At 33.8% G+C, this 18,005-nt stretch overlaps 1 protein-coding gene across 1 annotated transcript in view; it reads right to left on the bottom strand.

Moving 5' to 3' along the window:
- The window catches only part of LOC150109619 (uncharacterized), a 37,395-nt gene extending 20,200 nt beyond the window's left edge, over positions 1 to 17,195 (bottom strand). Inside the window, exons 1-2 of the mRNA XM_090413844.1 lie at positions 17,128 to 17,195; positions 7,786 to 7,855 (exon numbers count right to left, since the gene is read on the bottom strand). The gene's annotated coding sequence lies outside the window, so the exon portion shown is untranslated. The remainder of the gene's footprint in view (positions 1 to 7,785; positions 7,856 to 17,127) is intronic.
- Positions 17,196 to 18,005: the final 810 nt, after the last annotated feature.

Raw genomic sequence — 18,005 nt, 5'->3', positions numbered from 1 at the left:
GACCAGGTGTATATATATATATATATATATTTTAAAAGTGACTTCATAAAAAGAACAGGTTTGAAACTTATATAATTAGCACTGTGGGTAAGGTACAATTTTTTTTTTTCTAATTTTATATATTTTATTTTTTTCATATAACCTGGAAAGAAATTCTGCTCTAGAGAGCAAGTGTGGAACTTTTTTTCAAGCCACTTCACACCTCTAATACCAGGTTGGTGATCAATATACCAAGTGATGATGAAATTCATCTCCCACCTAAATGCAATCACAATCATCCATACTCATGGTTGGAATCAACCTCACAGCCTGCTGGTTAGAGAACAGATATGGTAACCACTTAATCAACCAGGAAAGCTGTTTGTGTCTCCATTTTGCCAAAGATCATAACCATATAGTACATTTACCATGGGTAGGCTAAGGAATCTATCATTTTTAATTTTGTACACAGTCCAGAAATCCTGCTCTAAAGATCAATGGAACTTTTTCAAACCACTTCAGACCTCCAACAGGCAGGACGGTGGCTTAAGACTATGGAAATGAGATTTATCTCTCACCAAAAGACATTTATGAATATTTATGGCATGATTCAAATCTATGGTCTTGTTGGTTGGAGAGTGGATAGATTAACTGCTTGGCCAACCATGCTGGCTGTGTAAAGAATTGTTGCTATCTGTTGACATTCATCCTTTCCAGGCACTGTAACCCAATGTTTAAATCCATACCAAGAGAAACAGTTCAAGACCATTACATTCCTGCCACAATCTTCATAACTACAATGATGGATAAGATGTACTTACCAGATGGATGAGTGTGAGCATGGACATGCACTTATCCATCTGGTCAGAAAAGGATGTAGAGGCAATCTGTTGCTCCATATCACAGACCTCCAACACTATAGACATCATGACATTCTTTACACCAGTGTAGTGCACACATATTGAGACTGCAACTCTTTATGTACTGCCTTACTACTAACCTGAACTACAGCACTCATTTTCACATCAGACCATCAAATTTCTATACTACTTTTTTAAGCACCCTTTGGTCTATCTTAACTTCTTGCATGTTTCTCCACTCAGATGTCACTATCATATATCAACTTGGAGCAATGCATCAATAATAAGCCAAGTAAGCCGTAAGCAAGCATCAGTAAGCCATGTTTTACTGATGTCATGAATAGACAGGCCCAGTTTGAGTTATAGGGGCTCGCACGAGCCCCTTGTTAAATTTTTCTCAAATTTCCAAGCCCCTTGTTCTTCTTGTTTAATAATCTTGTAGAACTAGAAAATAACACCATGGAATGTATACATGCTACTATAACTGTGTTGGATTCTGATTAAGGGGAAATTTAAATTATTAATATTCCTTGCAGAATCCAACTTGGTCCACCATACCAAAGCTATACTTGCAAAAGTTATTTGATATTAATCCCATGATTATAAATTATTATTCATGTAATTGCCTTGAGTTTATTTATTAAATTTTATTAATTAATCTAAATTATGTGTTAGCAATGATAAGACCTTGTATTGAAATATTATTCTGTTTATTTTGATTATTCCTAATTTAATATTATGAGGAATTGTATATATAAGTTTAATATGCCTTATGTGAATTATAATATTTTTGATTTTTTATTTATCACTACCAGTATGTAAAGGTATAATGTTATGCAATATTTGTTTTATTTTATTTTGTTTGTTACTATGGAGACGGGCTAGAAATAGCTAGCGCGTGCATGGATCGCGAGATATGGTATTCAACTGCAGAGAAGGATTTGGCATAAGAGAAACAACTTTGGATGGAAAAAAGAAGGGAGGTATATAAGCTGAGAGCGGAGAAAACCGGGGCTCTTCTCTTTTTCAGGACCATCCATTTGGGGACACAAGAGCATTGAGGATAGCACAGAGAGACGAGGAGAATAAGGAGAGGCAGCAAAGTGAATGCAAAGGATTGCTGTGTCTAGAACTTTAGTGCTAATTGGACCGGGAAAGTAATAGGCAACTGAGAATAATTCTAAAAGTTAAAGAATTACTACGTGTTCCATTAGTTTCATGGAACTTTAACAGAGAGCTGAATTGGTCGAATAGTGTTAAAGAAGGAATAAGCATTTTCCTTTATCCAAGTACGTCTATACACGTGAAGTGCGACCATTAATAGTTCAGTTATCATCGAGAAGATTTATTCCAAATAGTGCTGCCATAGTGTGCTAAGTAAATATAGTTATAAAGTGTGCCTATAGTGAAATTGATGAGCAAAGGATTTCTCCGGTAAGAACTGTCCAATTATATGTTACTTCTGTGCAGAGATATACAGGGTGTTCGGGATAAATTTGACAGTTTCGTAAGGAAAAAGAAAATCTTCTTTGTATCTATTAAATTTAATGAATTGACAAAAAAACATTACAGGCAGAGTTAATTACAATACTATCAACAAGATTTACTCAAAATAACCACCATTAGCATCGATCACAGCTTCAATTCTGCTTCGGAACCTCGAACAAGCTGATGCTACAGTCTCCCTGGGAAGGGCCGCAAAAACTGTTTTAATTTTATCCATTAACTGGGCTTTTGTATTACTGGAAGTGCGATTGGTGTCTTTTTCAACTGCACCCCATACAAAATAATCCATGGGGTTAAGGTCTGGGGAGTTTGGAGGCCAAACATTTGGACTGGTGAAGTCGTAGAAATTTTCAGACAACCATTTTTGACTTTTCCCAGAGGTGTGGCAAGGGGCCGAATCCTGCTGCCATACATACGGCCTACCATTGGCTACCCTTGTTATCCAGGGCTTGACTACAGTTAGCAACTCCACGAACAAAGCCCGAATTCCAATGCCAGGGTTCTTCAACACCTGTTCCTGCAGATTTGCGAGGAATTCTGCTGTACGAACGCAATCAGATCGTCTGCTAGGGATCTTTCTTCTTGCTACATCCTCGTAGTCACCATTGCAAGTCTCTAGTTCATGCCTGATTGTTTTTACTGTATTCAGGGAGCATTGGGCAGCAGTCGTAATATCCTTATTTTGATGGCGGGCACGAATCATCATGATACAAGTTATTCTCTTCCATGATTCAGGTGGGTTCCAGCTATCCATCCTTTCTGACATCTTGTATATGAATGAAGAAGGGTCCAAACTTTTAAATGAAGAGAAGTGTGTGTTAATACATGTAACTTACGGAAAAATATAATTAATTATAAATATGTCAAATTTATCCCGAACACCCTGTATGTGTAATTCCTCCTGTTTTGCTGAAATTAGCCGGAGTATGAGGTATGAAAGTGTATACTTATGAAGCAGTTGTTGCCACCATTAATGTATTGAGACTTTACTGACTGTGTGATAATAGTCAAATTTGTTACTAAGAGATCTTGTGATACTGAACTCTATTAAAAGTTATTTTAATATTGTGAAAGCTATAAATCTGATAGCAGAATGCCCATAGACTGAATTTGTAAGATGTTGTGACCAGTTAAGCTAAGACATTTATATTATCTTGTTCTCAGAATTGAGTTTATATGTATAATATATTACCCAGAATTAAATGTTTTGTTTTGATGATTTTAAAATTGTGTTTGCCTGAATCTCTTTTATTGCACCGTTCATGAAATTATCGGACCTAGCGGGAGCTTCAAACATAAGAGATAAACTCGGTCTACGTAAGAAATAATATTGATATAAATTTAGTTGATGTTTGGTTTTACTACATTTCATTAGAATAATCTAGATATAGAGTGGTGCAGTCTAAAAATATAAATTTCTCTATATTTAAGTTAATAATCAACCAGCAACTTATTACTTGTTTAAGAACAGAGTTAAAACAAGATAGTGGATCAAAAACAAGGAAGTACGATCCAACAATTGCTACTTTAAATTTATATGGATTTTCTGATAACTATATAAAAATATAAGACATTGTTAAAGTGACCACAGATTTTTAATTCGTACATATGTTCGTACAATATTGTCTACCGGTTTCGCTAGTAACTGACTAGTTTTTTCAAGGCTTGCACAGTACAAAAAAAAAAATGATAAATGCAAAAAAGGTTTAAGAATACAAAAAAACGTTAGTACCTGTTAGGTAGCTAAGGTAACACGTAACATTTTACGCCCAAAAACATGTATAACTATATAAAAAATCATTTCATTGCATTTTGTTCTGATAGAGCTAGTGTAATATTAGGAAACAAATCAGGTGTTGCAATCAAACTTGTACAAAAATTTTCCAACGTTATGATTTGCCATTGCGCTCATCGTTTACACTTAGCATTAGACGATTCGATAAAAAACATTAAAGAAATAAATCATTTTGAAATATTTATGGATAAATTATATGCTTTTTATCATTAATCACCAAAAAAGCAACGAGAATTAAATACGATTGTAAAAGACCTTGGTGAAATTTTAAAGATCGGCCGCGTGTTTGGACCATGATGGGCAGCTTGCAGTTTACTAACGGCTCTTCCTCTGTGGAGAAATTACCCAGCTTTATGCAAGTATTTTGCATCTAAAGATAAATATAAGGGCTTTTTAAACTGACTTCTCAATTTGGAATTTTTAAAAGATCTAGCATTAATGATTGATATCCTACAGGAATTATCATATCTGTCAGAAGCTCGACGATGCGAGCTCTTTGTTAAAATTTCCATAGCTCACCACTGGATAGGCCACTATATAGCATCCTATAATAATACTTCTTTCAGAGTCTATAAGCTCTTCTCCATATGCCATTGACAGTATACTGATGTACATATTCCTAGAGTCAGATGTACATCAGTATACTGATGTACATCTGACTCTAGGAATATCTATCTCATACAGCAAGATAAGTCAGGAGTGATGAGAGGAATATATACTTCAGCATCTTTCAATACTTGTTTCAATGTAAGATTTAGTCAGATTAATTATTTTTAAAGACTATGAATTTCTGTGGATGCTCTTTTAGTGATACCTTAAACTAGGACCAAAATGCTAAGAATTGGTATTCGAATCTCAGTGCAGCTGAAAAGCTTGCAAATTTAATTTTAAAGAATAACAAAAAAAAGAAAAAATAAAGAATTAAAGCAGAGCTACAAACAGAGGCAAAAAATCCACCATAAGTGAAAATCAATGCTAACAGAAGGAATTCTAACGGATCGAAATATAATAAATGAGTGAAATAATGAAGCTAATTTTCTGGAGTTAATTAAACAATTGCTGAAAATACAATTGAGTCTGCATTGTCATTATTGCTGATGGTATAGACTTAGTACTAATCTCAATGAGGACCCCCCCCCCAATCCTTAATAGATGGAGGTGAGTCTCCTTCTCCAACAGTGACCCAGTCCATCTTGGGAGAGTGTTTATATACTATGTATGAATATACATGAATGAAGTATATAACAAACATCCATGCCTAAGGTGGGGATTCCAACCTACAGTCTTTTGTCTGGAGAGCTAATGTAGCACAGTCCCATAATTCAGACTGAAGGCTTGGGATTACAAAATCCGGTTGATACGACAGAAAAAAACAATTATTTAGTAAGAGAATTTTGTGAGGTAAATATAAAATAAATTTTTTAATGCATAAAAGAAGGGGAAGAACCAGTGGGTCATTTTAGGAGTGAGTTGAGAGTATGGTCAGCAAAGACGTGAGGACTGGGAGAGTTGCAAATGCTGTATCGGCAAATGAGTTTAAAGAGATATGATAGGTATTGTGTCAATAATGGTGACTGGGAGTTATGAGTTTTCAGATGTTGTGAAGCTAAGATGATAATCTCAATGAACAATGAGGAAAAGAACTTACTTTTGAAAAAAATTTTTACCATTCTAGTCTTTCAAAGTTAAAAAAATATTGTGAAGGAAATATTTATACCATTGCATTAAATTAATAAGAAAGACTGCAAATGCTATGTAATCTGGGAAATGTAATAAACCCTTCTGCTTTAAAATGGCAAACATAACATGTCATAAACTTGTAGAAAATATTTTGGTTCAAGGTCACAAGATTGAAAAATATAATTTTCAATAGTACATATAATTTTATGGCTTTTGTGAAAAATCTAATTTTTACTAGTTAATCTACTGTGGCTAAAATGACCTATTTGGGGTTATTTCTAAGCAATAAGAAGAAATGCAAATTTCACAACAATTTTAATTTGTCATTCCAGTTTATTATTATTAGACCTGAAGTGGCTTCCATGTTGGTCTTCAGAGTAGCATTTCTGGATTATAATCAAAAAAAGTAAATATTAAAAAAAGAAAGCCTTAGCCCCACACACAGCATTAAGGTACTATAAGGTTTACAACTTTTTGTGGGCAGGAGTCACTTTCTTTTTTTTTTTTTTTTTTTGAAATTCAAACAAATGAGCTAAATGTTTCAACAGAAGAGAATATAGAAACTAACATTTCTTAGTTAAGTGATAAATGAAATTGCATTGTGGAACCAGCAATAATTAGGCTTAGTAATTTTTGTATCCTCTGTTCTGTATATTTCCTCTAACTTGTCACACTTCAATGGCCAACTGAAGAAACCTAAATAATGCCATGATAGTGCAGCTAATTCTATCTGTGTAGTTTACTACTATGTCTTGCTCCATATACTCTCTGAGGTCTACTTCTTTAGTAGGATGAAAGTTGTCCTAGGTTTTCAGGAGGAAATGTCTTGCTACCTAAGACTGGCTAAACTCACCTTCAGTTTAAGTCCTTAAACCTTTTTTACATCCTAGCCAAAGTCAAATACAGGTCTTTCCAACCAAAAGGTATTGCTTTTACCCATTGAACTTTGGGAGGGTCTTATTCATCACCAGACAGAATAACTTAAGTGGATCACAGTGAAATGTACAATTCCAATAGCATGTTTTGTACTTTTATCTAGACAGTTGTGACTTTTCTTCTTTAATAAGTCTTATTATTACATGATATCTTCAAGGAGTCACTCATCATGGGACGGCACACTATACTACAACTTACTGTCTCCCTTATTTAATCTTCCAATTACACAACATCTTCTAGCACCCACTACCAATAGTATATTTTTCTATAAATTGTGTATATTCTCCTGACCAATTTGCCTGTATGCAGGATGAAAAACCATACTACCTCTATATGAGGTTGGCTAACTCACCTTAAACTGAAAAAGCCCATAGATTCCTTCATCACATTCAAGAATTTAACTCTAGTCTTTTCCAACTAAAGGGCTATGCAACTGCAATTCAATTACACTAGAAGCACTTCACTAATTTTATGTTCATTAATATTATATTGTAATATAGTTGGACACACCTTTTACAGTTATAAACACGATTCAACAAATTGTGGAAAATCATACTCACTACACAAAAAAATGTACTTGCCTGAGGACCCACCCCTCCATTTTCAGATTAATTTTTTATTTAATAAAAAACTTGCAGATTATGATATAAAAAATAAATAATGTTCTGGAAAAAGTCAAAACAAAGCATGCATTACAAGAACATATTACAGAAAGTGCTGTGAAAACTATCATTCAATTTTTGATAATCTGACAAGTCATATTTACAAACTTTGAGAAATGGGAATGTATTCTATAAATCCTAATTAAAATTTCACATTATATCATTTTCAAATCTCAGCAAAGGGCACCCATTCTTGAATCTTGATGCTTCTTTACAAGAAACTCATTAATTTAAGTAAATAATTCATTCATTATCTCTCTGAAGAATTTTTGCATTTTCTATGCTCCATTATTCAGCTTCTCATATCAATTCAAAAATGAGAACACAGCAAATTATCTAACTGTTATTCAAGAGGAAGAAAGCTTACATTTACTCTTGATTCTTTTTCCACCTTTTTCTAGAGTAATTTCTTGAAGTTATATTATGATGGGTGGGATCTAATAAAAACATAAGCCAATGTAGCCAGGCATCTTTAAATATTTTGTTTTAAGAATGTTAACATTATATTATAAATTAATCACGGATTTCATTTAACCTAATTAAAGTCTATGCTAACAAACAATTTACAAAAACTTACAAACTCTGAAAATAAAAATGCTTATTACATCAGTAACTCAAACTTGAAGAATACACTCACTTAGACCAAGCATGTCAACTCTAAATAATATACTTATTTTTAAGTATGTATATTAAATTTTTAATAAGTATTTTAATGTGTATTTTCTATATATAAGTTTTTTACCTTGAGGATAATATATGTTAAAGATACCAAGCTATTTTCAACCTGGTTTTTACTCCATTTCTCAAGTAAGCAAACAGACAAATAAGTCAAGTTTGCGCCCGAGCGTAATTCAAGTCTAAGTGACCCGTAAAGTAGTACAACTCGAGGCAACTCATGGTAAAGTCGGAATAAGCTCTGATCACTATTCTTAATATTTACCCTTAATGCAAAGCCCATCTCCTTGAGGAGATGTACAATGCTATGCATTAAAGGCAAGGGGCCACTACCCAGACCGGTTTCGACCTTTATTGAGGTCTCATCAGTGGGAGCCAGGCTTAGAAATACCAAGGTTAAGTAATACAGAGCTTATAAGTATTTTATCAAAACAAGTTACCAAAAGGTGCTCTGACCTTATTAAATAGAAATCTCAAGATGAGAGATAGATATAGAAAGTTTTTTACCTTGGGCATAATATATTTGGGAAATGGAGTAAAAACCAGGTTTAAAATAGCTTGGTATCTTTAACATATATTATACCCAAGGTAAAAAACTTTCTACATCTCTCTCTCATTCCAAGATTTTTTATTTAATAAGGTCAAAGCACCTTTTGGTAACTTGTTTTGATAAAATACTTATAAGCTCTGTATTACTTAATCTTGGTATTTCTAAGCCTGGCTCCCACTGATGAGACCTCAATAAAGGTCGAAACCGGTCTGGGTAGTGGCCCCTTGCCTTTAATGCATCAAATATTTACCCTTAATGCAAGATTAAGAATAGTGATCAGAGCTTATTCCGACTTTACCACAAGTTGCCTCGACGTGTACTACTTTACGGGTCACTCAGACTTGCATTACGTGCAGGCGCAAACTTGACTTATTTGTCTGTTTGCTTACTTGAGAAATGGAGTAAAAACCAGGTTTGAAATAGCTTGGTATCTTTAACACACACACACACACACACACACACACACACACACACACACACACACACACAAATAAGCAAACAATCAAAATTATCATGAAAAGTTATATTTAGAAAGAATATATTTTTTCAGAATGTTCATTTATTATATGTTTCAAAAACAGGTATCCCTCGATTAATTAACGTAGTTAATTAATCCCTCGATGTTACCGCGTTAATGAAATCTAATAATCAATGGTAAAAAGTACAATTCGTCCCTGATCGATTACTGTACTAATAGTTCGTTTTATATGGTACTCTTTTAGGAAAGATAAAAAATGAATGCAAAGTAAATGTTTAATAAATAATTGTACCTACACTTGTTACTGCAATTTTTTTTAATCTAAAGAAGTCATAAAGAGTCGTTTGAACGGTTTTAGTTTTTTTCTTATCGGCATAAATTCTACAATAACAAGCAAAATTACTCTCCAGACCTCGGCAAACAAGCATTCTTTGATTAACATCTGGATCTATATCCATTATTGCTGCTTAAAAGTTTCTAAACTGCGAAATATTCCATCCAGTTCTTTGACTAGATGGAATATTTCCTTTGGAACCTCATCTTCACATTCCATATGTTTGTTGTCTTCATATGTATGTATTGTTCAATTTCAAGAAGATCGTTGTCACTGAAATCTTTGAATTTGAATCCAATAATTCTTTAACATCTTCTGCATCAACATCACCAAAACCGAGGTCTTCACCAATTGCAACGATTTCTTTGACCACGTTGTTCATAGGATTTTGAAAACAACCTAAGTCATTAGCGCATTCTGGCAGAAGGTTTTTCCAAACAGCTTTCATGCAACTAGAAGACACTTGCTCCCATGATCACAAATGTTCTCAATTGCATGTTTAATGTTAATATTTTTCCAAAATACTTGGAGCGTAATCGCATTTTCTCCCATTGTTGTTTCTACTGCCTTTGATAATGTCTTTTTAAGAAAATAGGCTTTAAAAGTTGCAATGATGCCCATGTCCATAGGTTGTAACAATGATGTTGTATTTGGTGAGAAAAATAAAACTTTCACATTCTCACACAGATCATTAAGAGAATTTGGATGACCACGAGGCTAGCAGCCTCGTGGCGTGAGCACGATTTTGCGTGGTAAATTTAAAGGCACGTTAATCAAAACTTTTGCCGTGTATATCAAGGGATTGCCGCAATTAATTTCGCTGCGATAATCAAATCTGCGTTAAGCAAGGGATACCTGTACACGTTATAATTTTTTATAACGTGTACAGGTTATTATTGTTATTTTTAACAATTTAAGAGAAATTTGTTTTCTAGCCTGCACTTAGCATGACTGCATTTAATCCAATAAATGGCATATTATATTCATGTGTATGAATGTCTCCTACAGAGATGATATATTATTGTTGGAATATTTAGTTGGTCTAATCAGTATTTGAACATTTAGATGTCATCCATATCACTGCAATTTTTCTCTTGGAAAGTATTAGAGGAAAAAAAAACAAATGCCAAATCTTGACCATGCTTTTCCCAGGCATGTGATTCCCCCTCCCCAGTTGAAATGAGTAAAATTTGATAATGCACATCAGCAACCAAACACTAAACCAACAAAGCATCACATCATAAAATAAATATAAAACCAAAATGCACATGTACTTTTGTACTTTTTCAAGCTCAACAAATTTTGACCAAGTTATTGCATAACTATGTATTAGATTTGTTTTTGTTCAAATTTAGTCAAAGAGAAACAACAAATCTAATTTTTCCTTGTCTTACAGGAGCAATATCAAGATGCATGACACAGGTCGCAACAAAGACATACAAGAAATCATTTCATGGCCACACGTCACACAGCACATGACAATCAAGAGTTGCACTCAGAGTGCATATACATATGTATGCTTTGCATGTTTTCAGATTTCAAACTATTTGATCAATTTTTACTATTAAAAGCAAATTTTAATGATTTGATATTTTATTATTATTTTTTTTTATTTTCTCAACCTCCACGGAGTCACAAGTCTCATTGCAGGAAGCAATGATAGACTGTGTTCAATCACTAGTGAACATAGTCTATCATACCACTCCTTAAATCATCCACAGTCTGCACTGCACATTGACCAACTGCTCAGGCAAAAAACTGCATACCCTTTTACTCACTACCTCCTGTTGTAACTTTCATGGATGGCCTCTTGTCCTTGTTCCTTTACCTAGTTCTACCATATGAAAAACATCCTCAGCGTTAACAACTTAAATGTCTCAATCATACCCCTCCCCTTTGCCTTCTATCCACCAAACTCTGCAGTCTGTATGTCCCCAGTCTATCCTCATAATCAATGTTGCAGTCCTGACATTTTTGTTATCTGTCTCTGCCTCTCCAAGGTTCCTTCACACAATCCTTCTCAGAAGACAGGAATCAAAGTCATTGATTCAACGAGCTAAGACTAATTGTTCAGTTACTCATCAATTACAGGAAGAACTCAATATCAAGCAATATATGAAATTAAATGGGTCTCAGAAAGGATTACATAACATCCATTTGACTCCTACAAACCTAACCTAAACAACAAGGAAACAGGTACGTTGAGTTCCAATCCTATACATTTCTAGCATTTCAGAACTGATTTCCAGAATTCTGAAGAAATATGATTTAGTGGCTACTTTTATACCCAAACTCTCAACTTATTTCCCCTCCTCAAAAGATAAACACTCTCACAGCAATCATATATTTATCACAAGAAATTTGATAAATCTGGAGTGGCTCAACACTGAGTAGACACAGACCACAATGTTCTTGGTCAGAAACACGCCCACTATATCGCTGTTGAAACACACACATACTGCTAGGATTAACCTTTTCTCAGTTAGAACATAATGTTACTGGAAATAACATCACACAGCTCATTCTATTTCAAATAAATCCATTGTTTGCATTCTACCTTATATCAACTGATTTTTGCTACCGAAGATGGTCTGTAATTTTCCAAATGAAGTATATGGCCTTATAATAAATTATCACCTATACCGTGCGTTTACATGTAAATAATTCATAAAACTATGGCACAAGTTTCTCTAAAAGAAACAACTTGTCATGTAGCACCCTGTCAAATGCCTTGGAAAAATCCAAAAAATTACAATGTATGCCTTACCTTCATCCACTGATGTTGTTACTCTATTGTAAAAGGTAACCAGATTACCAAAACAAGAGTACCCTTTAATAAATCCATCTTGGCCTGCATAAATAACATTATCCTAATCTTTCCAATTCTGTACATGAGTTCTTACCAATTTTTCTTATCAAATCTTAACTACAGAAGAAATACAAAGAGGCCTATAGTTTGATACCTCCATTTTACCACCACCCTTATGCAATGGTACTATCTTACCCCTCTTCCACTCTCTAAGAACCTGCCACACTGCAAGACTTTCATTAAAGAAGTTAATGAAACAGTCAGTTCCAAGCACATTCCCTTAAAACACGTGATGAAATTCCATCTAGTCCCCCTGCCTTATTTAGTGTACTCCATATTTGGAATACATCCTCTTCATTCACTTGTAACACTTCACCACTCATTATCCTTCTAGGAATAAAGCCTATAGTACTAGGATGGAACACTAATAAAGTGATAATTAAATAGCTCAACAATGTCATCAGCTTTGGTCACCCAATTCCTGCAAGGAATTGGATGACCAAATCTGGTCTCCATTGGATCTCCATCCTGTAAGATAATCCGTCCACTATCAATTTTCCTCCTACTCGTCAGATAGGGGAAAAAAAAAACCTCCTTGAATTGCAGTGCCAGTCTCTTCTCATATTCTAATTTTTCTCTTCTAACAGTAGTAACTTTCTTAGCCTGAGCCTTATATTCCTCAAGCAACTGCTCTCCATCTCTCTCTTTATATGCCTTCCTTAATCTCTTTTTCTTCTGCAATTTCCCTTTTATTCCTTTTGACTCCAAATTGCTTTATCTTCTTCGCTCAAGGTATACAATCTGTCATTGCTGTCAACAATTTTTTCTTAAGTATCTCCCATGCACTAACAATCCCCTCTTCCTTTAAATTTTTTTATCAATTGTACTGCTGAAAGCTGGTTTCTAAGTCTATGATAGTCACCTGCCTTATAATTCTACATAATTTCTTTCTGTTTTGATACCTCCCTATACCTAATCATCCTCCAACTCAGGACTACATGGTCACTCTCACCAATGGGGAGGGCAAGTAATCAGATCCTCTGATGCTATGACCAAATCCAGAACTCTCAATCCTCATACTCTCTCCACTACATGCTGCCTAAGGCAGTTGTCCCTGAAAAATCCAAAAATTCAGTTCCCTTATTACTACATGTTGCTTCCTCTGCCCAGTTTAGAATACTACAGTTGAAGTATCCAATAATGATTGTTTGCTTTGCACTTGCTAAACTAATTTGCCTAAACATTTCCTGCTCATCACCATCTATATTCCCTGGTCTGTAAACAGCATCTCACTAAATACCTTGTCCTATAAACATCCATCTCACACAATATACTTTCAAAGCCATTAATGTTACTTCCACAGAGATTCTCCCTGAGAGCATACAATTCATCTTTTATCATAAGTAAAACCCCACCACCACCATGTTTATCTTTCCTATCCTGCCGAAATATGGTATACCTTTGATTTCTGTCCCCATTAGAACATTCTCTTCAGTTAACCAAGTTTCACTGATACAAACCTTTGAAGAGAATGCTCCTAGCATTTGTATACAAAAAAAAATAGTGTATTGACAGCCTCCTTATAGCCATTATTACTCCCTTCATACTCCACCTAGCTCTGTAATATAGTGTACACTCCATTTTTTTAAATTGAATTATTAACCTAGCTGTTTCCCATCCAGAAAAAAAAAAAAAAAAAAAAGTGTTACTAGTGATTTCAAACAAAGCAAAAACTGGCAAATAGATACAAACCTTCATATGATTGAACAGACTGAATACTGAAAAAATTTATTTCCTTTAAGAAAATTTGCATTGCTTCTTTTCTTGTGCATTTCCATTTATTTCTGTTCTTTCATACTAGTTCTTCAGTTTTTATTCTTAGGTATTATCATTATTCGTGACACCTCCAAGGAGTCCGAAGACTCACTGCAGGAGGACACCTATTGTACAACTCTCCATCACTACACCGAACCTCTACTACCAATCATCTACATCAGCGGCATCTATTGCCCATCACCACAGCTAGTATTTTTTCTGTAAATTGTGCGTGTTGTGAAGGACTAATTTGTCTGTATGAAGGATGAAAAACCTGAGTTTCTGGGGGAAAAAAAACCCTGCTACCTCCATATGAGATCGGCTAACTCACCTTCAATTGAAAAAGTCCATAAAAATTCAACATCATGATGAGAATCAAACTTAGGCCTTTTCTAATTAAAGGGTGCAATGTAACACCATTCTTCCAATTGTGCTACGGAGGCGCAGATATACCATGGTATATTTTAATCTTGGCATTCAGTTCTGAATTTCAATTTGACATATTTCATAGAATAATGCAAGATGAGCAAATACTGAATTTAGGGGTCTGAGCTGATAGATGCTAAAAGGTTGTGTACAGGAGAAGTGATAAATTGCAAGACAGTGTTCAATGCTGGGCCTGCTGTTTAACTTAGATACTGATGATACAGATCAAGGTTTAAGAGGAAATGTTCAATTGTTTATGATGCTACATTAGGGATAGTAATGACAGAGCTGACATGATATTGCTACAAGAGGATTTTAGCTAAGTTAGTGCTGAGGGAAGATAATGGCAAGTGGCTTTGTTGTTAAACATAAGGATTTGCCAGAGAAGATGGAAGGGGTGAAGAATCTGCAATGACTGCAAGATAGGATCAGGATGTTCAATATGTCTCTTAGTGAAGTTTAGAAGATACTTTACACCTTTTGCAATATATTCAGAAGCTGCTGCCATAATGCAAAGGGCAGTTATAAGTAGTCATAAGGCAGTGGAAATTACTAATCTGTTAACAACGACCTTTTCCAACTTAAAAAAAATTAAAAAGTATGGTTAGTCAGTCAAGGGAACAAAAGTGTCATTTCATTAAGCATTAAAAGGTACCTTCAACATCTGGTAAATAATGATCAAAGAATAATCTTCATTTCTTAAATCTTCTAGAGGAGTTAAGTTGAGAGGAATCTTCAACTGAAAGTAAGTTAGCCACCTCACATGTGGGTAGCAGGGATTTTTCTCCCCAAGAACTCTTTTTTTTTTGTCCTACAACACAAGTAGATCAGCCAACGAACATAATTAATAGCATTTTTATCTATGTAGTGGGTGGTAGAAGAAGGTGTAGTGCAGATTATGGATTGTGCAGCATAGGCATATGTGGTTGTGAGAAGTACTCTCTTTCAAATCTTTCAACTCCATAGAAGCATCAAATGATAATGATGATGTTTCCCCATATAGTACTATTCAAATGTACAATCTTATTTAAATAGAAATGCATGTATGACTTTTAAATGGTTAGTGAGTAACAAGTGTGTCTGAATACTAGAATACAGGTATCAGCAAAACATCATTCCATAATTAAAACCGTTGATACCATTTTGCATCTCCAAGTTATAGGATCACAATTTTAAACTGTGACATTATCTTATCTTTAAGAAAGCAGAAAATAAGAATGTAAGGATTTTTTACCCTTTAGGCACAGTCTCTACTATAAAATCTTACTTATGTTTTAAGATCTTTTGATAGTAGGATAAGAAAATTGATGAAAAAATGAGTGATAAAAAAAATAAATAAACTATGAAAAGAGTGAAACCTTCTGCAGTTTTCTGTCACTTCTACACAGCTGGCAGAATACTTGTTTCTCTGATGAAAAAGAAATGATGCTAAAAAAACAATATGAAAAAAAAAAAAAAAAACAGTGATGGTTTTCTTATTAAGTGATGTCCTGGTCCACAAATGTGTTCAAATAGTAGTTTTGTATGAAATATGGAAAGCACTAGAGAAGATTCAAAACTATGTGAAAAGCTTCTCTAGGATATTTCTGCCATGTAAAAAAGAATCGTGGTAGATAGAATCCAAAAGCCAAGATTTATTTACGAACTGGAAATATTAAAATTAAAAGTATTTCAATTTTATATATCTTACTTGAAAATTTTCTGCAATATCATAAATCTTAAAAAAGAACATTTTTAACAACCAATCATGGCTATGGCTATTTTCGCATAGATGCTAATTCCTCAAAAAATTTTGTAAAGGAAGAAAAATTCACTATGTCATGAAAAATTATTCAATCAATAAAATAAAATAAAAGAGCCATAATCAGTTATATTTTTGTAGAAAAGTGAAAAATATGAATACATTTTTGCTCCAATGTTCGCCTATTTTATACTGCAAGATCACAATTTCCAGAGGCCTGACCGTTTTAAAGAGTTAAAAATGAGGGGAGAACTAATTTTATTAGCTGAGACTTGTGTACATTTTGAATTTAATTTATTTATAGAAACTGTTTTCAAATAATAAACCCGATTCAGATATAATGCTTTTTAATTATTTAATAAGTGCTTCATTCTACTAATAACGCACTTTTTTTTATATCTAATAAGTTTTTTTTTTGCTTCGTTGTACCAATAATATATCGAAACCACACTCCATTAAACCTTGTTTTGTGCGCAGATATAGAAACTAATACTGCACTCTATACGCAACTACGCAGCTGCACTGCATATACAGTTTCGATAACACACGGAAAAATGAGAAAGACAAAGAAACAGTATTAACACGGTGACGAGAATTCATAACAATACCAATGAAAAATTTGCAACAGGGTTATTTAAATTAGGCGAACTGGAAAAATAAAACTCTTGAATTACAGTCACAAACTAAATTGATGCATGAAAGCGAAACTGGAAAAATTCAGTTTCAGTGAAAGCATGGCGTCAACAAGACATTGTGTTCACAAAAGAAACCATGTAGGTCAAATAACAAGAAATACTGTGATAAACGTATCACAAATTCATAAAATATACATTAGCAATCCTTCAAAACTAAAATAAAACCATTAGAACATTATATCCTACCCTCTTTCCAATTCATTCCTTCCAAATAGCAGAGTCTTCAACCACACCACAACTTTTAGTTTCGTAACTGCAGGTCGTTATCACTACACAACGAACAACTACAAGAGGGGCGTTCCGTTCAAAACAACGCCATCTTCAATACATTTCAGGAGGATCGAAACAGAAACCCAAATATTTATATAATTGTAAATTAAGATGATAATAATACGAATATTAGAGCCGATTATTTGAAAATTCGTTAAAAAAAAAGCTTCATCGTTTAGACGAACAGATGAATAAATATAATCACAGATATGTACAAGTATCCTCATTAAGAAATATTATTAGAGTAAACCACATAATAGCATGCAAGTAAATATGTTTTTTAACTAAACAAAATCTTCAAATATTTGAAACACGAATATTAAAAATAAATATACCATAGAAGAAACTCAGGGAATAAAGCTGCAACGATGCCTATCACACTTTATTGAATATAGCGTCTTAAATGTAAATTTAAGACGCCGTTCTTTGTAAATTACTGCAGCAAATTTAAAAAAAAAAATAAAAAAATCCGTTGAACTGAACTAAGAATTGTTGATTTCTAGCAACTTGAATAACCTTTTCCACCAAGCAGTGATAACATTTAAAAGAGTTTAGCAAGGAAAATTTAAAAATAAATACAGAAATTAAAGGTGATAATGATAAAGCTTGCGATATGCAGTGAAGAATTTATAGTAGTTGAGAGCTTTTGCATATACTATTCCTAATCTTTCTCCCCAAAGAATTTCTTATTGAAGAAGAAATATCCACAAACATTGGTTATACATATCTATAATGAATTGTTTCATATTATTCGAAGGTACTAGCTTGAAAGGAATGCAAGTGGCAAATATTTT

Source organism: Typopeltis vanoorti, chromosome 2, assembly GCF_054136105.1.
Source record: "Typopeltis vanoorti isolate ZY-2024b chromosome 2, IOZ_Tvanoo_1.0, whole genome shotgun sequence".
NCBI classification, from domain to species: domain Eukaryota; kingdom Metazoa; phylum Arthropoda; class Arachnida; order Uropygi; family Thelyphonidae; genus Typopeltis; species Typopeltis vanoorti.
The sequence above is the reverse complement of the archived record's forward strand: the minus strand, read 5'-3'. Positions and strand labels throughout refer to the sequence as shown.